Here is a 24698-nt window from a genome sequence, read left to right on the forward strand (position 1 = left end):
CTTTTTGCTCTATTTTCAACTTCCTGGTTTAAATTCGTCTTTAAATTTTCCTCTGACTGGCACTTCAAAAAGTGAGATCGCACACAGTAAGTGAGAGATGTATTAATGGATTAAAAAACAAGTGTTTTTTCCGCTGTGTATGAGTTTCTGCGTTGCCTACGTTCTCTTCAATACAAACGCGATTCATCCACACTGTGAGTGTAACCGCTTTTCAAGGCCATTTAACCGACAAAACGGCTAAAAAACTCCACAATATAAGCCTCAAACGTTATCAGAGGTATGCAACAGCGTGTTCATATATATTTTCGATGCAGAGAACAAATTGCGAATGGCTGTGCATTAAATTGTCCATCGAATTGTCCATGTGTATATTGTGTTGCGTGTAACATAATGGTAATTTGCAGCGTGTATTTATGGGAAGCTTTGATGCTTTTAATGGGAGCGAAATAAAATGTTCTGACTCAGAAGCCGTTGATGTGCTGTCAGTCTCCCCTCGTCCCCCTCCACTCCGCCGCTAAACCACGCCCACTTTTATAGCATTTTTCAAAACTGTGCTGAGAACTGACGGCTGCTGAAACAGGGGGTTTCGTGACCCTTTAAGTTGCTAAACTATTTTACTGATAAAATCGTCAGAGCTGCACTGACAACACGTTTATGTGCGAGTGTGTGTTCGTACTGTATGGGTGTGTGTGAGTGGGACAGCAGAGAAGAGAGAGTGGCAGAAAGAGTAAGTGCGTTTCATACATAATTAAACGTAATTTTGTGGGAAAAACATGGAAATAATTTGCAGTTTTTATCCTATTGTTTACTATATTTCTTTGGTTGTTCAGTGTCGCAGAGTGTTTTGGTTCTTTTGCTGTTGTCCGCAGTAAAGACATTTGAAATAACTGAAATCATTTGGCGGAGTGATATGGAACTGTAATGCGGTCAAGACCTGCTGGAACTACTTTAGCCGTGCATTTCCCTCAAAATAATTGCACACCTTAGAATGTTCGTCCGCCAATCAGATTCAAGCATTCAACAGCAGAATGTATAATATATTACTAACACTAATATTATTGACAATAATAATAATAATAATAAATTATTAAAACTTTATTTATTTTTCAAGGAATGATCACAATTTTTCTTCCATGTTTTATTTGAACAGTGAAAGTAAAGCTCTGTTTGTTTAAATTTCATATGATTAAAAGATCAATTAAATTAATGTTTTTATGCATTCCTTTGATTGCCAGAAAATTAAAATGCATTTCATAGAACTTTTTACAAAATAATAAAATAAATACGGGAAATACAGGTTTCATAGGGCCCTAGATGTCTTAATATCTTCATGCCTTAGTCACATTAAGTAGATTACAGCTGGGTGAAAATATATTTTATATTTTACAACTTTAAAAGCAATCAATCAATCAATTGAGATTTGCTATATAGTTTATATTGCATTACGTTATTATACTGAATACAGTTGGACATACTTAAATATACAAATTTACATAAAGAGCTGGGCAATAATAGTTACATTTTATTCTTTGTTCAATTTATTTATAAAGCACATATTAATACAACAAAAGACCACAGTGCTGTATATAAGACAAATTTGCGATGAAAAATTCCTAATTTTTATTTTGTTTAGACTTCTTAAATTGGAGTCCACATTGAAGCATGCCAAAAGGTGCACGATTTCACAGATCCTTAACGATCGTTTACATTTAGGTTTAAACAAGTACGCTTTTTTATTTGGTTTACACCTTAAATTTGAGTCCACATTTAAGTCTGCCAAAAAGGGCACTATTTAACAGACCCTTAATAAGAAAACCCCCGCAAAGCTATGTCAATCATTAGAGAAGATTAAGATCAAGATTAGTTTGACGTCCCGAAAGCCAGACATCTCGAACACACACTAACTCGAGTCAGCACACACACTTCAGTCTCCCGTTGAGTGTGTGCGTGTGTGACTCACATGACCGCACATATGCTGACTTGAAACATTAACACACACAGACACTGACATTCCTCATGATTCCTGACAGACCCGGCATGTATTTTTTCGAGTGCACTTACCGTCCGAAGTCCGAATGAGAGAGGAATATCCCAGCACACCCACAGAGCGACTCCTCATTGCACAAACGTTTCTTCATTTCCTGTTTCAAACCTTCGAAGCCCAACCCACCCACGCATACCCGGGCGGCACCGAGGGCCAATCAGAGCGCTGGAGGTTTGTGTTTTGGAGGGGTGTGAGGGAAATCTGCCCAGTCTGCTTCGACCAGTGCTGCCAGACGCATGCCACTGAAACAATTAAACCAAACACACACACTCGCTTCACAACCGCAGGGTTTCAGGGGGAGGGAAACCAGCAAGGAATTAACAGGATCTGACACGATTCTCTCTCAAACGGCCCTCTGAGAGCAAACGTGACCATCAGTGACCCTTCAGCGCAGAAGCAACCCCGAGGACACGGTTTCAATAGATACACAGACCTGAGTGAAGACACAGAAGAGCCCATTAAAACACTTCCAGTCCGGCACAGGCCACAATAATAACCGGTCTGAAGCGGCTTGAGCTTCAGGGGCTGATGGACTACAGATGAATGACAGACAAGATGCATGTCGTTCACGTGGAAGGGTTAGGACCAGTTTTGTGCAGTGTTTTAGAAATGTGTCAGCATGGTTGACTAGTCATCCGACAAAAGACTAGTCAATTACCAAGATTTAACTCATCCCAACATGAACGTGTCATCATTTACTCACCTCATGTGATTAAACAATAAAAAAAATAAACAGTGTAGCATCCATATATCATTAAGAAACATGTCCAATCCCTGTTCAGTCATATTGATTCGAACTATACACGACTTCCCTCAGACCTAGTCATTCAGACAACTCAACTAGTCGTTTTTTAACTAAATCACCTTTCGCACACTAGGGATGCGCAGTATACCAGTACTGGGAAAATACCGGTATATTTTATTTCAAACGGTACAATATCATGATTTACAAAAAAAATTAAAAATTCTTGTAGCAACCTGTGCACTTTTTTTTGCACTGTGAATTTGCACTGTCACTGTCAGTTCTGTTTTTGAATAAAGGATTGGAAATTAAAGTTTTTTTTTTTTAATCCGATTCATCGATTAATCGAAGAATTAATCGACAGATTAGTCGATTATTGAAATAATCGTTAGTTGCAGCCCTAGATGTGATAATCTTTGTTGATTAATTAAATAATAAGCATTTGCGGTAATTTCCCGCTTCATAAACCCAATCTTTTAAGACTGAGTAAAATAATGCACAATACCCGCACCAAAATTCAGACCCTGTATGGTATCGATTTAATACCGGTACTTCGGTATTTGATTGTGGTACCGTATCGAAGCCAAAATTGTGGTATCGAGCCATCCCTAACTCACACACACTCTAATATAGGGCTGTACGATTAATCGAAAAATAACCGAAACCGACATTCAGAACCTCTAACCGACGTATTTTTCCCATGTCGGTTATTTCGGTTTTCACGTGACTCCGCCCCGTCAGTCACATCAAGTGCAGTTTGCAGGCACACAGAGAGATGCAGGAGCGGTAATCTGTGTTTATAGATGCTCAGAATCACTATAGTAACTGCATGTTTTACACAGTTTATACAGGTCAGTTAATTGCCGTTCTTCATATAGCCTACCGCTGACGCGCACACGCACGCACGCACACACACACACACACACACACACACACACACACACACACACACACACACACACACACACACACACACACACACACACACACACACACACACACACACACACACACACACACACACACACACACACACACACACACACACACACACACACACACACACACACACACACACACACACACACACACACACACACACACACACACACACACACACACACAGGGCGCGCGCAAGACCTGAAGCCAGATCGCTTTCACTTTCGTGCTCATAAAGTTTGTCATTTGTATGTGGTTTAAGCCCTGCCAGTTTGAACATTAAAGCGAGTTTCGGCCATCAGATGTGTATTATGTTGAACTAATGCCTTATATATTGTGACAAACGAACACTCAGACAGAAGCTGAACATCACGTGAAGATCGCGTGCAGAGAGCAGTGCAGAAACTCAGTCTCAACGCTGTCCTGTGACTAAAATAAAGTCACTAAAGTAGCTTTGAAACTCAACCGTCATAGTCATACATTTTAATACCTTTGAAGTACAAACCACAGCTTCATAATGAATAGAGACCGTATGAGTAATTCACACACACTCACTCTCTCATTTATGCATTCAGATAAATGTAATGTAGCCCTGCTGTGCTAATAATCTGTATCTTATGTACAACAAACAGAAATCTGCCCCATAGACAATAACTGCTGAAAGTGAACCGTTTCCTTCAAGTATTTTAAAATCACAAAGAAATGCACTTTTTCATTAGAAACAAAAATCCACCTGTTCTATATATAAATATGTAGGACATATTTACAGTACAAACCTTATCAGTGAACTTACTCAAAAACCTTATGAGGGCAAAAAAAAAAGCTAAATAATCGTTCATTAATCGTAATCGAGGTAAAATGTTCAATTAATCGAGGTTTTTATTTTTGGGCAAATCGTTACAGCCCTACTCTAATAACTCTGAGCACACACTGCTCCTATCTTTTCAAGGCTGTATCACAACTTTTTTCTCTTTCAAACACAACAGGACAGGATTGTTTGCTTGCTATACTGTGTCAGACAAAAGTTTCTCCTTCAAAATAGCTTGACAAACTGACAAAACAGTGCGCCCTGACTTCTGGAAAATAAGTAAAGCCAGTCAAAGAGGTTGAAGCCTGCCATTTTTGCATGCAATATGCATCAGACATTTCTTGAACCTATTCAAACAACTCACCATCTCAAATGCATTGAACACTATGAAGCAAATAAGCATCACGCAACAGCATTCCCGCCAACGACACGTATTATTTAGATGATGCCAATAAACCCAGTGCATGCAAGAGACATTACGATATGATTGACAAGTCCTTTTTCGTTCTGTGATGCATCAAAGCCATCGTCTGGACTCACATCTATTTTAAACTCAAACGCGATGTTTTTCATGTGGAGGTGTCGTGATGGTTGTTCAGGTAGGGCTGGTCCACCTTGAACATCAGGAGGAGGATAAAAGGTAGTTTTACTAATTTACTGCCATTTAGAAAAGCTTTTATTCTGCTCATGCAAAGTACCTCACTAATGGACAGCCAACAAAGAGAGAAAAAGGTCATACTCAGGGCACCTGCGGTAGTCGTGCCATAGCAGAATGGGTTCAGATAATCTGCACTTCATACAAACCAAAACCAGCGTTATTACATTAAAGGGGTAGTTGATTATGATTTAGCTTTTTTAACTTTAGTGAGTGTGTAATGTCGCTGTTTGAGGATGAACAACATCTGCAAAGTTACGACGCTCAAAGTTCAAAGCAAAGGGGGATATTTTATTTTAAAGAAATGGCTTTTTAAGGACTACAACAAACGGCTGGTAGGGACTACAACGAGGTTAGTGACAGGTTAGTGACAGGTTCGTGACATTACAAACCCTAAAATTTACATAAACCCCGCCCCTGGGAACACGCAACAAAGGCCAAGAGTTGTTGCAATCGAGCACATTTGAGAGTTGCTCAAGCATCCATCTTTCACATTTATTGCAATACAGTACAAACACAAATATAATAGCATGTCATAAAGCAAGATGACATCATAAGTTATAACCGTAATTAAACTAAACTATACCCGTTCTCTCTTCATGTAGCAGATATTCTCTGGCTCATCTCACAACAGTTCCCACACCAGCCATTTATAGATTATCATGACAGAATATGCTAATCAACGACTTGAAGATTCATCAACTAACCATTCAGAAACGTCCTGTCTCATTCTACATGTTGTCACTTCTTCTTGAGTCTCTCCATCATTTTCCAACTCCGGTTTGAACATAAAAGGTTGAATAGTTTCTGACATTTTCAGTGTCTGTCTGTGTGAGGTAATCAGAGCTGCTAACACAAGCTCTTGAAGCTCCACCCTCTTCCTGAAAGGGGGCGGGGGCAGCAGCTCATTTGCATTTAAAGGGACACAAACATTTTGTGTTTTTGCTCACCCTCGAAAAAGTGACAATTTTAACATGCTATAAAAATAATCTGTGTATTTTGAGATAAAACTTCACATACACTGTGGGCATCAGAGACTTATTTTTACATCTTGTAAAAAGGGGCATTACAGGACCACTTAAAAAGGAACTGTTCACTCAAAACTGAAAGGCAAGAATATTAGTGACTGAAGACATAATTTTAGTCTGTTTGACACATGAAGCGATCATATGACTTGGAAAATAGCAGACAAGTCATATGCACTGCATTTTTGTCCTCTTTGCAGCTTGACAGTTGTGGTCACCATCAATTTTCATTGTAAATTAGAAATGTCTGGATATTCTGCTTCGATGTTAAGTATAAAAGGGATTAATTTATCAATAAAAATTGGGTTAATTTGGGTGTATTAGCATCTGTTGATATTTGATCATGCTTTGCTGATTAACTGTCTGCCTGAACTGTGGATTGTAAAGTTTCCAAAACTTGAGAGTAAAACTTGAATGAATAGGGATACAACGAAAAAATGAAAATTCAGGATTCACTTGGCTGAAAACATAAATATAATTGTTTAAAATGTAATTATTAAAACAGTGTTTGATTATTGCGATTTTGAAAACTCGCAAAACCGAAAAAATTTGTATCTCTTATTTTAAATTAGCTTTTTTGTATAATTGTAAATTAGACTTTTTAAAATTCAATTCAATATTTTTGATGATACTGTATTTTAAAAATGCAAGCCAGTGAAATAAAATAACCACACTTTTATTGAAAGTAACACACTAAAATATATATACATTTTCGGCCAAAAACCAAAAATGGCATTTTCGGCGGCCGAAATATCAGTGCAACTCTAAAAATTAAAATGTTCATTTCATTTCATTTCAATTTTGTGAATATTCCTCATAGAAAACCCAGTATTTCCCATTGATTACCCAGATTCTGATTAGCTATAGTCTAGGGCTGCACGATTTTGAGAAAAAACCTAATTGCGGTTTTTCTGACAAATATTGCGATTGCGGTGCGATTTTCGATTTTTGCGTTCGATACTTTTAAGTGCATAAAACCTAAAGTTATGAATAAAATATGTTGTTACTTTTACGGCACAGAGGGTTAAATAAACTACATACATAGTGATTGAGGTAATGAGATTGTTTGATGCTTCGTGATTATTAAATACCTGAACCTAAATACCAAAGAAAAAGACGACATAATGGAAATTAACTTAACCACTTGGTCATTTATTTTGTTTTTAAATTTAACAATCTTAAACACTGAAAAATAGAAAATGAATTCTTATTAGATTTAGATTTACAATTAGAAAAACAAAATAATTCTGTAGTCCACTGCAATTTACTGAACATGAAACTGTTATATTGCAGACATTTTAAAATAAATGACAATGACAATTAAAAACAACACCTTATCCAGCCTTCTGCAAGATAAGAAAGTGCAAAATCAGAAACTGTGTCAGAGTGCTACATTAAAGGTTTTTTACTATAAAACACCAACATTTTTAAGATGCTGGTATAGATTGGTAGTGTTTCCTCTGGATCTGGCCACGGCACGTCGACATATTTTACATTTAGCACTCTTTTGCTCCACGTCGTTCTTCGCGAATCCAAAATAAGTCCAAACAGCTGAACCACCCTTCTTGTTAACCAAGTGCTCCGCTTCCTCTCCCGTCACCGAAGAAGTGCCTTCGGCCATTTCTGCGCAGTTACAAGTAGGGTTGTGCCGATGGATGGCTGACCGACATCACGATGGAGCGCAACCATCGTGATGCCACGCCCCCGTTGCGAGTCTGTTGTGAGTGCCGACACACACAAATCCTCTTCTAGTATTAGTTAAACTAAAAACTTAGCAGGGATTGCTCTGTAAATTAAATTGAGAATGTAACTAATGCATATATGCAATTTTAAATACTGTAGTCTATGCCAGATATATATATATAGCCTACATTTTGAAATCATTTGAGGCTGAAACATCCATAATGCCTGTTTATTTAAGCACTTCCGTCAGTGAAACAACACAGCCTATAAAACATTTAAACGATTTTCAGTAAATAATGGTAACCTCAAGAATATAAGAGAATTAAATATTAGTTAGAAAAATATTTGATTCATACTATTTCCCCGCAAAGATGCGTCATATAGGCTACCGCTCTGCGCTTTGAGAGGAATGGGACACAAGCTGGATAGACACTTTTTCGAATATCTTCATCTTCATATGTTCTACTGATGTTGCAAAGCAACACTTGTTGTAAAAGGTCTGAAGAGCGGATTTTATCTTCCACGGGGTCAAGACATTTAGGCAATCTTTGATTATTCACTGCCAGAGAAAACGAAACTAAAATCACCGGCGCGCGTGTGTGTGTGTGTGTGTGAAATGCGCTATTCAAATAAACCAAACTTGACGCGCCTTACCAAGTTTAATAACAAACTGTGTTAAATAAAATTTGAAGTAATAAGGTATTCGTCCTACAGTGTTTTTTATATTTTACCACAGTAAAGGATGTGAATAGTTATAATAGACTTAATTATAAGCAAACGAAAGGAAGAAACGTTTATAATCCCGTTAACATGGGTGCGACGCGAGTGAAGATTTGGGAAAAGAAACTAGATGTCCATGTCCATTGGGATAAAATCGACTAGGCCTATTGTTAAAATTCACGGAAAGTCGAGTGATCCAGATCCAGATCGCAAAACAGAATGAAAAAGTGCTCTCTGACCATTATATCCTTTCTAGGCTAAGCTTTGTGCTTCACTCCTGTGGTAATATTCATGTCAAACAGCATTCACATACAAAACACTGGGTTAGTAAAATAACGAAGTAATTTTTTAAAAAGTAGAAAATAGAATTTATGTAAAGAGTTATATTAAAATAAAAAGAGCTCAACTCTTAAGTGGAAGGAACCTATTTTTCCCCCTCACGTGCAAACTAGCGGATGAATCATTATTTGGGTTAGTAAAAATAACGAAATTATAGTTTTAAGAGAATAGTAGCTATTTATGTAAAGATAGTATATTATCTACCTATTTACCTATTATCTACCTACCCTAGTTACAAGCTTTTTCTATTGGCACAATTCGAGGTAACTTACACGACACGTTGTGTGTTAGCTGCTTTGCTGCTGACAGAAAGCCGCCTGCCACGCCCGGTGCATCGCATCATACAACCTTGTTTCCATTGCCATTTCTAATTGGCCAGCAAGCCACGAACGCGAGATTCGACCATTTTGATTGGCTAATAGGTTTGTCACTCAAATGTCAGAGGCGGGGAAAAAACCTCCGACTCCTGAGGTTAGGTTATTGCGGGAGTTAAAACCTCAATATCGATGCGATAAAGGTTAATCGTGCAGCCCTACTATAGTCTAATGTGTGCCGAAAATATTAAAAAACTTCTCATAATAACATAAAAAGGTAATTAAAGTTATGTTTATGTCAAACTAACCAAAATCGTAAGCGTGATTTGGCTTATCAAATCGCAAAAGACTGAATTAAATGGTCTGTTTGCGCTGCGTATTTCTACGTGAAACGCAAAATTTGCTCACACTTTTCTCTTTAATAATTTTAAATTATTATTATTTTCTAAAAGTTTGAGTTCCTAAAACACAAGTGTGAATGTAATTTAGACTGAGAGACACTATATCAACTAAAAAGAGGGTTGAGTCCCCTTTAAAGTTCAGGTACAAGTCAATGCAGACTTTTTTATTTCTTCAATTTGCACACTTAACATGAGCTGGAGCTTCATTTTGAGAAAATGATTACAAGAAAAAAATTATTTTGTGTTCCATGGGAAAGAAAGAAAGAAAAAACATATGATATGTTTACATGTTTTAGAACCTTTCCTTTAAATGAAACTAGGCTAAAAACATCAGAACTAAACTCCAATGTCACTTGTTCATAAAATCACAAAAGCCACCAAGGAAGATTTTCCGGAAGATGAATGATATTCTGATCCATTACACTACAACATTTGTCCTCAAAACCCCAACAGCTATTCAAATAAAACTACATTTTGTTGTCACAAATTAGCTGAACAAACAAAGTGTGAAAACACTCATTTCACTCACCCTGGAGACGTTCCCTTTCCTGTGCGATATTCAGTCTGACAGACGCACAATATCCACCTTCAGCACAGAAAAATATAATCACGCCTTTTATGAAACACTAATGCGGCTGGACTCCAGACGCCATTTAGAAAATTATGCAACTCATACACGACACAGCCATCTGAGTAATATCAGAACAAATGTGTCCTGTCAGAAGCATAATGAGACAAGAATGACAATCACGAATGATGCCACGCCTAACGCATGTGACTGAACATATGGAATACGTCATGACTTGAGTAACCCTGCAAACACAAACAATGTTCCTCTTCCAGTTTCTATGCATTTAGCTGATAAGCAGAAACTAATTATACACAACATCCTCTAAAACTCGGGAAACACCGCCATACAGACCTTAATTTCCCTCAGTGAGTGGTTTCAGTTCAAGTCAATGACTCTTTATATGTAGCGCTCGACTGTTTGCCACCTTAAACTCTAACGCTCAAAAAAAATTAATAGGTTTGAGTAGAGCCAACTCAAATTAAACAAATTGGTTCAACCAAATTAACTTATGAGTATTTTGAACTCTTTTCCTTTCGAGTTCTCAAAACGGACACATTTTAAGTCATCTGAATTGTTTGATAGTTTTGAGTTTTATGAACTTGTTTCTTTTAATTTAGACTAGGCTTGCTACGATAGTCGGTGTTGCCGGTGTTACCGGTGTCCAGACTCAACACCGGTTACATCACTTGCCCACCGTGGCACCGCCCACCGTCTTTTTGATTTTTTTATAGTAATAAAATAATTTAGTTCAGTTAGAGAACAGACAATACAAATAAAAACTGAACGTATCTGCTTAATAAAGCAGGATCCGACCGTGAGTCTCGGCAGCGGCAGGAGTCATTCATCAGATTTAAGAGTGAGGAGCTGACGGAGATGATCGCGGAAGATTTGGTTTCAGAGCGAAACGTAAAAGCGCCTATTTAAGGGAGTTTGTCAATTGTTTTGTTGTTGTGTTTTTCATTAAAAATAATAGGCTAATGAACCCACAATTCAAGCAACCCGCAGCCGAATTGGCGCTAATTCAAAAGTGAAAGTAAAATGTGCACGGCCGCACAGAGCGCGCATTGTTTACTTTGGCCTGGCTCCGCAGTGCGAGCCTCCGCGCTCCACGCATTTATTTTTTGCCGCGCGCACCCTCGCGCTCATGCGGGCGCGTCGAGTATAAACAAGGGGACGAACTGTTATTCATTCATGGCGTGCATCTCAATCATAGACTGATCAATGCTTGATCAGTGCCCTGACTACTGAACTAGGGAACTGATTGAGACGCACCCATGGTCTCACAGAGCACGCATTTACAGACGAGCTGTCATTCACGGTGTGTGCGCACTGGCGCGTTTTCAGTTCAGAGCGGTCGTGTTCATGTTACTTTAGATTTAAAAGCCTCCGCCGGTGATACCGGTATTACCGGTGTTGTCACACATCAATTAACCGGTGGGAAAATTTCCTCACCGTCACATCCCTAATTTAGACAAACTAAAATTTTACCGAAACTAGGCTGGGACTTCTATTTCCCAGCATGCTTTGCCATGGCACATGAAAGTGAGAGTAAATGCTAGAATTAAAGGATTAGTTCACTTAAAGAAAATGTCCTGATAATTTCCTCACCCCCGTCTCATCCAAGATGTTCATGCCTTTCTCATGGAGCATGAGTTTAGTTTGAGAACAGATATATGTTAAACGTTTTATATTTCTGTACTCATTCAGTAAGTGCTATGCTATGCTAATGTTATCAACGCATTGTGTTACCATTTAGCAAGGTAGCATTTATTGAATTATCTAGTTAAAGCTAGCCAAGTTTTCACTACTAAAAATATTTTAAAAAAAATTGAGATTACATGATCATTTTAAGTTAAATGTATGAATTAACATACTCAGATATTTCAAGTTCAGAGCAATTAAACTTGTACATTTTAAATTAAACTTGTACACTCGTACATTTCATTTGTACAGAGAGTCTGGCCAATCTCCATTGTCAAGCGTTTACTTCCTTGAAGGCGGGAACTCTGTTGAAGGATGGTCCATAACATGATGGTATGCTGTAAATAAAATGTCATATGCTTGGTATGATAAGAATAAATGCTGCCGTAAATAACGGCCCAATTCAAATGTTTACATGCTTTTCTTCTTTTTATTTTTTGAGCGGTGATGAAATATATTGCTCTTGAAAATACTTGCCAGCATTTAATGAAGTCTAGAGGCTAGAAATGCATCCAAATTACAGCGCAACCACCACACGGTGCTCTGCAGGGGTCAAAAAGGATATAAACAGTGAATTTTGAAGTGATATATTCTTGAAAACTCAGATGTGGATTCGGACAGCAATTAAATGACCACACGGCCTTGGTGTTTGTCTGAAACAGTCGGCCGGGGATTTTTACGCGGGTGGTGGGAGACGGACGACAATAAAATCACTGACTAGCCCCTGTAAATGATGACAATAGCTTCCGACCCCACGAGAAACAATTACCGCCCGAATAGGGCTTCAGCAACTTCCTTCACCACTAACGGAGCGAGCTAGAAAGGCTGGATATTCGGCAGCGGTGACACAACGGAATGAATGGATTCGCTCGCATCTTTCTCCGCCGCCATTACTGAACTACACCTCAAACTAGCGCACAACATCAACGTCGTCGTTTTCAGCCACTCCCTCTGTTCGCTGATTGAACAGGTAAAAATTTGTTCGGAGAAAACCTAAGAATATACCGCAGTCCAAGATGGCGTACAGAAGGAAAATGAAAATTGAGCGGAAGTATGTAGGAGGGCGGAGCCAGGCTAAAATAAACTGAGTACAAAATAAAAATATGCAAGTTCTGCTTACTTAAAGTTTGAATTTCTTAACTGAAAATATTTGATGCAACTGATTACCTAAATTTTTTTGAGTTTTGCCAACTTATTCAGGTTTACATTGTAGTGACTAGCAGTTCTTTTACCTATAGTCAAATAATTAACAGACATTTGAATACCATTACAAATAACAACATACTAGGGCTGTCATTTTTGAGAAAAATCTAATTCAAACAGATATCAAATATCAAGCAATGTATTCGAATATATTCGAATATCTACGAGTGCCGCCCCAGAACAGGCACAAACAATAACGTGACAACTTAAACAGCAGCAGGAGTACAGCCTATAGCCTAGCCTAATTCATTTTTTTTATATTGTCTATCTAGAAACACTAATCTATCAACTTGGTCTGGATCAAGTGCGGCTCTCTTTTTATCGACGATGCTCCCCGCGTGTTCGGAGTGCACAGACGTGCCTGGCACACACAGGTATTTGCGCGTCAATGTTGAGAGAAGTGGTTATCTTTAACGGTTACTTTACCATCTATGGTGTAGAACCCAAAATGTTTCCAGACACTAGTTTTAAGACGGGTTGGGGTCGTAATTGTCCGTTCAGGCTGGCCGTTCTGAAAGTTATCTTCCATTTTCAAAACAGACTGGCTTTTATTCGCTTGATTTGGTCATGGGCCTACGCTACAATACGTTTAGAGCGCCCTCTATTGGATGAGATGGCAAACAATAAAAAAACAAACGGTCTAATCGTAGACTGTAAAAACTGCGCTACATGGCACTTTAAAAACCGGATAGTTTAAGTATAGTTCGATTACGGATATTTCACGTCATGTTCGAATCCATATTCGAATATCGAATAAAAAGTGACAGCCCTACAACATACACAAGTAAACGGCTTAAGTAATCTTGTAATTGTCTGTAGAAAGTACTGTCCAAGTTTTACTGTCAACTGTTGCACTAGCACAATGCCATAATTCACATTTACGGTGAATTTAAGAAGAGTAAAGAACAAAAACTTTTATAATATTTGACCAGTAGGTGCTGCTGTCATCAAATGTACATGATATCCTCAAGTAATTATGACAAAGATGCACACATATTATTGTGTCAGTTTGTTACTAAAAATGTATGTTTCCTGGAGAATGATATCAAACACCAAAAATCCAATCAGTGGCTTTTATAAGGTCTGATCTGAAGATAATCGGAGCCAAAGTTTATGACAATTGGATAAGGAGAGCAAAAAGGATTTGGCAAAATGGCTCAAAATAGAAAAAGGTGTGGGTGGGGAGGTGGAAATGATAATAGTACCACTGGCTGCAATACTAAGGCAAATTTAAACGTGCAAAATTATTGCCAAGATACAAACTCACTTCCCATCCTCACCTTTAAATTGCTATTAAAGAAAAACAGTGATTAGAATGATCTCAAGATGATCTGACTCAACCTTGAGCCTGATCAGATGAAAGCTCAGAAAAGTGTGTACGGTGGAAATTGCAATCACAGTGTGCATTTAATTAGAAAGGGAAAAAAATATCATTTCTAGGCCACTTGGTTGAAAAGTTATTAGCTAAAACGTAGATGAGAAATTGAGCTATTGGGGACACTTGAAGGAAAAGAAAAACTCAATTTTAATAAGGCTGCAGATAAGGCGGCAGCACAAATCTCTCATTTCTCTCAGAGCCGTGAGCGTGCCGTCAAAACTGCAATGCGTTACAAAGCTCTTATTCTTAACGACAGCTCTGGGTTTGTGCTCTAAAGCGCAGGACCCCGAGGATGTTGGAGACCCTGTCAGTGCCAATAACACGACACGGACTCTAACACATTACAACCACTGACATTTGCGTATTTGCACTTCCTGTCTCTTCAGACTGTATCGTATTGATTTGAATCACAGATTAATGATCCGCCTGTGGGTCATGCATGTAGACCAGAGAGTGGGCATCCACTACAACACTGACAGTAATGAAACTTCCCAGCGCAGACAGACCTCGTTCACATATTAACAAGCATCTGTGTGCTTAATAAAGTGCCATTTAAAGGCCAGACGTGGAGCAGACATCCCTGCTCGGGAGGAAAACCCAAACCACAGAGGCTGGAATGATAACAGTGAGAAAAAACAATGATCATTTTCACTCCCTCAAGGGCAGTGACGCATTGCTATAGTTTGGGCTATCGGCATAAAGTCCGGACCAATTTACAGCTTATTCCGCCCAAGAATAATACAGGACGAGACTTGTTAAACAGCCTGATTAATCTGAGAACCATTTTGAGCGGGTCTATCCGAAGGTTAATAGACTGGCATGGAAAAAATAAATGTTGTATCCTGGGGATTGGCTGTGGGGAGAGGCAGTGTTTGTTGGGAATACTCAGATCTGGTTTGTCTGGCTATCACCAGACCAAGCTCATTCTTTTAAGATTGAACAATGGTCTGGGGAGTCTGCTCTGTATTTTCTAATGCACAAGAGGCGTGATCAAAAATGACTCTGTATGCAATTGGATAGTCCTTCAACCAATCAGACCACAAGAGGCGTGACCAACAGGCATACTTCAAATGACTCTGTACGCAATTGGATAGTCCTTCAACTAGTGCTGGGCGGTATGACCAAAAATGTATATCACGGGATTTTCCAAAATTATATCGGTTTCACAGTATATGACGGTATTTTTCCCCTATGCATGACAGGGTGTTAACCACATTTTCTCCTGATTGAGAGAGGAAATACTGCAGTAGATTCACTAGAATGCCCTATTTTACTGTCATGACGAGTGAATATTGTAGAAAAACTCCACACTAGAGTTAATAAAGTTTACAAAGCCCCACAAAATGATGCTGTGGGGAGACAACCAATAAAACACATGCAACACACTCATTACAGACACGTGCATATTAAAATATGACCATGGAGATAAAAAAAATAAAAAACAAAAGAGTTGAGGGCACCTTAAGCATTTAAAAAATCTAACCCTATATAAAAACAAACTGACAAAACAAGGAAGAACATTTAAAAGGTCGAAGGATATTTGCAATGCATTTAAGAGCACTACAGTGTCTGAACAAATGACACACGTCAGTTTAACACAAAGAATAAAGCAGTTAAGTTTTTGCCCATTCTTCTTTGAATTGTCAGTCTATTTATTAACTTACATCATCTTCTGTGTGGCAGAATAACCCATCGTGTCATCGCGGCCGTGATCAGACGTACAGTTCAGTATCCTTTGCATAACGTTATATTTAATTTGAAGAAGACGTGATGAAATATGAGCGCATACACGCTGCTGGTTTATGTTTAGAGCACTTGAGTATATGAAATATGTCCATAAAAAACTTAAGCGCGCTCGCTCCGGCCTATATGTGCTATAATATGATCCATGTTGAGAACGTTAATCTCAGCTCCACGCAGAAAGTTTGAATTCTCTGCTGTAATCAAGGGCTGAATCCGAGATCGCCCCCTATAACCTCTAGGGCACTATTTGAGGGGACAGCCATTTGTAGTGGAGTCCGAAACCATAGTGGATGTTATTGAGTGCACTCATTCAATCCCACATTGCACCGCAATAACGAGTGTACAGCTGATGTACACACAACGGCTGTCCGAATTCACTCACTCGTTTTCATGCACTCTTTCAAGTGAACAATACAAGTGGATAACGTAGGGAATAAGAGTGAATGAGGCTTTAGGGGCGATTTCGGACTTACCATAAGCTGTGATGCAATCTCGTGTGCTCTCACTACAGTGAAACGTGACCACTCGAACAGTGACGCTCTGCGCCGCGTTCCAAACGCGACATATACCGGTATTGCGGTATCATCAAAATTCATATCATAAGAATAAATACCGGTATTCGGTATGAACCGGTATACCGCCCAGCACTACCTTCAACCAATCAGACTACAAGAGGCATGACCAACGGGCATAGTTCAAATTACTCTGTTCTAGGAATGCAAATGATCGATTAAGTCATTAATCGATAGTAGGGTTGGGAACCGAGAACCGGTTCTTATGCAGAACCGAAACTGATTTTTGAAAAATACCAGAACCGCACGAAATTCCTAAGTTTCGGTTCCGAAAACGGTTCTGGTGCAATGTGTGTGCAAAGCACTGGAAGCGTATCCGAGTGACAGCCAGTGTTGCCAAGTCCGTGGTTTTCCCGCTTTCCCGTTTTCCACTGTTACCGCGGGCTGTGTTTCATGTCCGCGGGTTGAAGCGATTGTGCAATTGTGCGGGTTTTGTTGTGAAATCTGGCAACCCTGGCTCACCTCATCATGAATATTAATTACGTTGCCTGCCGCTTCCAGGAGTGCAACGCAGTTCAGCCTGAAAGCCCTCGCGCTACACATTTACGGTTTTGCGTCAGATATTTTCTCGTTGACCACCAGCATGGCGAAGAGAAAGTCACAAGTATGGATTCATTTCCAAAGAATGAATGATAATGAAGCAAAATGTAACACGTGAAAAGTTAATAACATGCAAAGGAGGCTGCACTAGCAATTTGACAAAACATTTGCTACAGCACAGAGTGCCTCAGGCCTTATACCAGATTTATAGTGAAAGGACTATATATATATGCATTTTGTATATATATACATATATATATATATATATATATTTATATATTTGTCAACCGTTGAGTCACCATGGTTTAGGTAAGCGTTTAGGCACAATTACCTTTGTAATGCTGAATTGCAATTTATTATTTACAAGTTCACTGAATAACTGAATTACTATTAAATTAATATACAACTAATTAATAAATATAACTAATAAATATAATTTATAACTTGGTTTTATTCAGAGACAGAGAGATAAAATGTAATAAGACAATTTCAGAGGTGTTCATTTGAAAAAAAATGTGTTATAAGAATGGCTTAATTAATACTGTAATATATGTACAGTACAGGACTTTTTTGACATTGCCAACCTGTAAATACATTTTAGAGCAAGTAATAAACACAAAATGGATTGTTTGAGTTGCGTATTGTGCCTTTTTCCTTTACCACTATTTGTTTAATAATTTTAATGGAACCGGAATCGGAACCGGAATCGTTAGGCGGAACCGGAACCGGAACCGGAACCGGAAAATTTCTCACGATTCCCAACCCTAATCGATAGTTGATTGACCTTATCGATCTAATAACGATTAACTGATAAGCGGCTATTTTCCTGAGAATGTAAATTTCTCACGGTATCAATAGTGTCTTTAACATAAAAAGCAAAATATTGCTTATATACTGAATAAAAATGCATGTTATATTGCTCAATTGATGATTTATTGTAACAGTTGGGATACGGTACAGATAATGGCATTTACGTAGTTTAACAAAATAAATTATGCACAGAAAATTAAAATACATAAAAAATGATTGTGCACCGGCTCACCTGTTGCATGTTAAACATTAAGCAACATAAAATAAATGTTAAATAAAAATCTATATGGGTAGGCTTAGCCTACACTATATTAAGCCTGCATATTAGGGATGTTAATGATTAATCGATGATCGATTAATTGTCGATAATACATTTAATCGATAAAACCTATCAATCATCGATTAATCAGGGTCATGCGCGTGCTGCTCAACCGCGAAACATGTAAATCAGACACGAGGAATAAAGCCTTGATTATACTCGACGCGTCCGCACTAGGGCTGCAACGGCGCCCGACTACGAAAATACGTAGACGTGCAAACAAAAAGGAAACAAAAAGCTGCTTGCCGTCGCTTCTCTATCGCCATCGTGTTAAACCCGCCAATAGCGCGCCAGGTGGATAAGCCAGTTTGTGATTGGTCCCCGCTGATTTGCAACAGAAGCATGATAGAAATATGTACAGGTTTCCAGCCTGAGCTGCAGGGCGAAATCAAATCCCCGGCAGATCGGGCTGGATTTACCCAGACTCAGATCAGGTGACATTGTTCATACATTTTGTTTAGCTCACGGGCAGCATTTAAAACAACACGGCCACTCGTAGTGGGAAATCTACTCACCCTCAGATAAAAGTTGATGAATTTCACATATTTACAACAATCGGAGGGGACTTGCATGTTTAAAAAGTTGTTGTTAACAACTTATACTCGGTACTAGTTAACTTAATCACTTTCTTGAACGGAAAATCTGTGTAATTTTAATGCTTAGAAGCTTGGCTTTACAGTGAATGCAGGAAATATAACCAATTCTCAAAAAGTGCTTTTAAATTTGCAATAATATTAGAGGAACACCATTTTTAATAACTGCTTTACTTGAAATGTGATCTGTAAACGCCTCATAAATAACTGATAGTCTTTTGTTGTATATCATTGAAAAGGAGCAGTAAACAAAAAGCATATTTCATTCCGTTTGTGACCAAATTATACAAAGTATTATTATGGGAAGAAAAAAAACCCTGCTGATACACATAACCTTAGGTGAGACTTTTGCATTTCGTTTTGCTAAATAACTTCACGAAACATCAGTAAATCACACGTCTTTATTTAGAGCAGGTTGTCTCAATTCAAATGAGCCCAAACACAACATAACATGATGCCTAGCTCTTGAGAAAATCCTCACGGAGTGACAAGACTTATTTGACTAAAGCTAAAGGGCTTCCGCGATCCTGACTCAGCGTTATTTGGAAACTGGAAACAACCAATGGAAACTGGATTTTCAGGTAGATTTTTTTAGTGAAGGGTGGAAGCAGAGCTCACACACACGTCCTCACTCCTGCTGTCACACATCGACGCACATTAAGAAATACTGCTCTTATTAGAGCGCTGTCATTTTTAAAGTACCGTTTGGAATCCAATTTCATATCGTACCCAACTTACCCAGTCGATTAAAAATATTGACGTCGACTAATTATCAGTGTCGACGCAGTCGATTGTATCGACCAATCTCGACAGGCCTACATGCAGGGGCGTTTCTAGGATTTTCATTTTAGGGGGTTCGGCCCCCAGTGAGGGTATGGGGGAAAAATGGTAACACTTTAGTTTAGGGTCCAATTCTCACTATTAACTAGTAGCTTATTAGTATGCATATTAGGATATTGGCTGTTTATTATTACATATAAAGCAAATATTAATGCCTTATTCTGCATGACCATATTGTACAACCTTTAATCATACAATGTAGGCAGGTTTATAATCACTGAGATCCCAACTGTGAGGCAGTTAGGGGGGTTCGGGGGGCTTGCTCCCCTGAGAAAAATTGATTATTATGATAACGTTTTTTCCATTTTCGTCAGTGAAGACAGTAAACATATGTTTAACTGATATTTATATGTTTTATGAATAATTTTCATAGACATGTTAATTTACTGAAGGCTAACAGGAAAGCTAGGTAACTAAATGTATTAAATTAATCCACAAAATGCACACATTCATTACTAATTTGAATTATTTTCAGCACGGAGCTCTTTTTTTACTTGTTCTACCTTACCTGTTTTTACTATTTGTTAAATATTGTTTTTTTTTTGTACAATCAATGTTCCTTTTTTAAATTGAGACTTGTAACATTGTTATCATCATGGTCATTGTGTCATTTTTATGATGTAAATTGAGGGGACAAAAGCAGAATCGGCTCCAAATATCGGCTCAAGAAAATCGGCAGCCCGTATCGGTCATCGGCTAAGGCTGATGAAAAAAAAACGGTCTCGGCACTAAAAAATCTGTATCGGCGAACCCTAATTCTTATGTTCAGTAAAACACTTGTTTGGAGAGGGGTTTTGTCGGTCTTTTGATAAAAAGGCTAACTTGTTTCTAATGCCATAGCTTTAGATTGCGTTGAGTTACCAACACAAAATTTGTCTCAGATGCAGTTGATATATTATGATTTTATGAGCTTGCATATATACTTTCTAATAGTCATGTCAATCATCAATAATAACAAAATGAATCAATAAATTGCACTTTTTCTGGGTTTTTCTCAGCAGCGACATAACATAAGAAACCTCCAGATCAAAAGGGTTTTCTATCAAATGAGACCATGCACGTGTTTATATCTTGTTTTTTGTAGAGTTATAAGCCATTATTTTTAAGTATGCCACTTACATGAAATCGTTAAAAATGCCTTCAGGGTGTAGGCCTAAGTGGTCAAGCATTAGCTTATTATGTTTATGTTGACATTTTGTATTTTTTTTTAACCATTTTTCATAATCTGTAAATGTTTGTATCTCATAGTCTATGCTTAGGTCTGTCGCGATAGTCAATAAATCAATTAATCGCACGATAAAAAAAATTAGCTCGATCATTTTTCCGGCCGCAATAATTTCCAGCGTCCGTTTTTATATCCATTTTTGCCGAGCGTTACATTATATGATCACGCTCTTTTACATAAATGCTTCAAAACGCGACAAGAGAATGCGCTGTATGTCAATGTCCTGTCTGCGTGGCTGCGTCTCATGTCAGCTAATCGAGGAGGGACACTCTGACACACACTCTCACACACACACACACTCGACGCACAGACACACTCGTGTCAGTTTCCTGCTCACATCGAGTTCTCTTTTGCTCTTGAACAAACAATAACAACCCAGAGGATTTTGAGTATTCTCATATTAGGAGTCTTAAATGAGTTAAATAACGTCTTAAATGAACTTAAAGAGTTGTGAGGAAATGAGATGCATGTTCGTCAGCGGCTGTTCTTAAAGTGACAGCAGCACTGATGATGCCTGTCATTAATGTTCATCAATGAACAACGGGAACAGAGAAAATTGTAGCTTTAATCAGGATTAATCTATATTTCATTTATTATTTATGCAGTTAAGAAAGGTGTTTGATAACTATTACATTTCTATATATGTCTAACAGGGAAGGCCACAGGTAAATATAACATTTATTATAAAGGGTTTATGTAAAGATTGTTTTAAGTTCACTTCAATTAAAAGTTGTTGTTTTTTAAAGCCTAATAAATGTTGAAATTGGGAGCTTTCAGTTATACTGTAATGTGACATCATTAATGTTTCATAGAGACATTAGTATCAGTGATACTGGCCTTCATTCATAAAAAAATGACAATAAAACACATTTAAAATATGCTGTCAATAAATTGTTTCTACATTAATTTGGAGAGCAAGTGAAATTATGACAATATCAAAACAAGTGCATTTTTTTGTTAACAGACTGAGAGTCCACTGCTTTTTTTGTTTTGGTTGTTTTGTTCATTTATTGTGGATATTTAAAATGCTTTCCGTTTTCAGTGTTAAATAGTCTTTAGAAATACAAGTTGATTGATCTTTGAAAAGGTCTACCTGCATTATTATGCCATTATCATTATTTTAGATGAAAATGGTCTCAGAACGACAATATTATCATTTATCGCAATAATTTCTTGGCCAATTTATCGTCCAGCAAAATTTGTTATCGTGACAGGCCTATCTATGCTGCCATTTAAGGGATTCCGCACATCAGGCTAAGATCAATCTTGGGATTTAAAAATCAATATCGGTTCATCAATATTGATTTCTCTCTTTTAATCGATCTTCATTTTTGTCAACAGACTGAAGTGTCTCAAACGCAATCTCTAAGCATCTTTAAATGCCTCTAACCCAGCAAATCCAATGATTTTCAACCAGCTCTTGTCATTTCTGGCTACAACACTCATCTGACGGTCAGAAAACACACACTGTGGCTGGGACTACTGAAACTATACTGCTCACATCTACAGATGATCACAAAACATGCCATAATAACAGCAGAGCTCATCTGTACAGCTGTGCCAGAAGAACACCAGCCACATCTGCATGCATCTAATCTGCTGTCAGATAAGCAGCGGACACGACTGGGATTTTATGCACACAGACTGGACTCTCATCGCTGCACGAGTTCTCTCATATGATAGAGGTCATTTCCTTTTATAATCTCCTTCCTTTAAAAACAGGTTGATCATCTGTCCTGCAGTGACAGGAAGGAAAGCAAACCATGTGACTGTTGTATGAGGGTGCAACTCACATTACACAACTTAAGACGCATAGACTGCAATGCACACATACTCAAAATCCCTCCGAGCACACACATACTGCAAATACAAATAAGCACACAAACACACTCAACTACATGCATGCATACATTGACACTCAAATCTATGAACATATGTACATGCACACACTAACACTCACATACAAAAGCATGCACAAACAAACATTTAAACACACATACTCATGCAAACCCACATACACATGTGTGCAATACATCCACGGGCACGCATACACACACACACACACACACACACACACACTTCAGCAATGACAGCTCGTGCATAACTATGTGGCAAGCCAACTGCTCAAAACAGCAAAAGCAATGTCTGTCCTTCTTCAACCCTTCTCATCTAACATGTCCACATCTGTGCTCATATGAAGTTTTAATCATCAGATATTCTTCTATAAGCTCAGTTTGTTTAGTCAGACACATGAGATGAACCGCCACGCCATCGGTGCATGTACACGAGACATATCCTAAGCTTATACGAAAGCTGTTTTTAAACATATACTCACTTATCATGCTATATGCACAGCCTCTCTCCCGCTCGTCTCGTTTGTGTCTCAGTTAGTCCATTAACGCGCTGAAATATCGGAACACACGCGAGTCCTTCACCAGTACTTTCACACACTTCAGTCTAACATGGAGCGAGTTAGGATTTCTGATTGACAGCGGCGCGGGCCAATGGAGGAAGAGCATATAAGACCCAGCGTCGCGTCCACAAATAGCAGCCAATCAAATGTTCCTGGAGGCGGGGCTATCCGGTTTCCACTAGCGAGGTAGACTGTGTTTGTTGTAACTACTGCTAAATGTATTCAGTAATGTGCCATGCGTAATTCATGATGGTATAGACATGCTTTGTGTCCTAATTTAGATTGTATAAGTACATAAGTTTAATTTTAAATATTTAAAAATAATAAAATGTATACAAACAAGTCGAATCATAATGAAAACCCTAAGGAAAAATTGCAGTCCTACAAACAATACAATGGTGATCCCATGGTATATCATACTTAATGCTATATTCATGCACATATTCTGGAGTTTCACTTTCACAATATATTTGGTTGGTGTTTTTTTTTTTTTTTTTTTTGTTAGTGATGTTTAATTCACTCTACTTGATTTATGTCCTACACAACATTATATAAGTAGCCTATATCTCTACTATTGTTATAGGATTATCAAGGATAAGTAGAATTGCTGCTCTAAAAAACACTGCAGTGGTCTGTTGCGCAGGCAAGGTATCAGATATATTAAGACTACTTGATATATAGGGTGAATTCAGTTTAATTGGGACACTTTTTGCCATTGAGATGACTGGGAAAAGTGTCCCAATCAACCCGAATTCCCCCATGTTCATGTACCATGGTATTTTGAATAACTTGAATAAATCCATACGCTGAATTTGACATGAAGTACCATTCAGGGTTATTATTAACTAAAACTTAAACCATTTCTTGAAATAAAATACATGTTGACTGAAATAAAATACCTGCAGCCCTGTGGAGGATAAAGCGACTGGAGAATGGATGGTTGAAATAAAATTATATATATATATATATATATATATATATATATATATATATATATATATATATATATATATATATATATATATATATATATATATAAAATTTATTTTATATATACGTACAGTATATATTATTTTATTATACTTTATATATTTTAAATTAATATATACGTATATATTTA

General features: G+C 37.9%; 1 protein-coding gene across 3 annotated transcripts in view; it reads right to left on the reverse strand.

Annotated features, from left to right (window-relative positions):
* Window positions 1-23638, reverse strand: part of hycc1 (hyccin PI4KA lipid kinase complex subunit 1) — a 70555-nt gene extending 46917 nt beyond the window's left edge. Inside the window, exon 1 of one of the 3 annotated variants that reach the window (XM_079829913.1) lies at window positions 23501-23638. The gene's annotated coding sequence lies outside the window, so the exon portion shown is untranslated. Of the gene's footprint in view, window positions 1-2061; window positions 2145-10199; window positions 10287-23500 lie in introns of those variants that run through there. The other 2 variants (XM_079829916.1, XM_079829914.1) reach the window with 2 other exon arrangements.
* Window positions 23639-24698: the final 1060 nt, after the last annotated feature.

This window comes from Gobio gobio (genome assembly GCF_949357685.1).
Source record: "Gobio gobio genome assembly, chromosome: 11".
NCBI lineage: Eukaryota > Metazoa > Chordata > Actinopteri > Cypriniformes > Gobionidae > Gobio > Gobio gobio.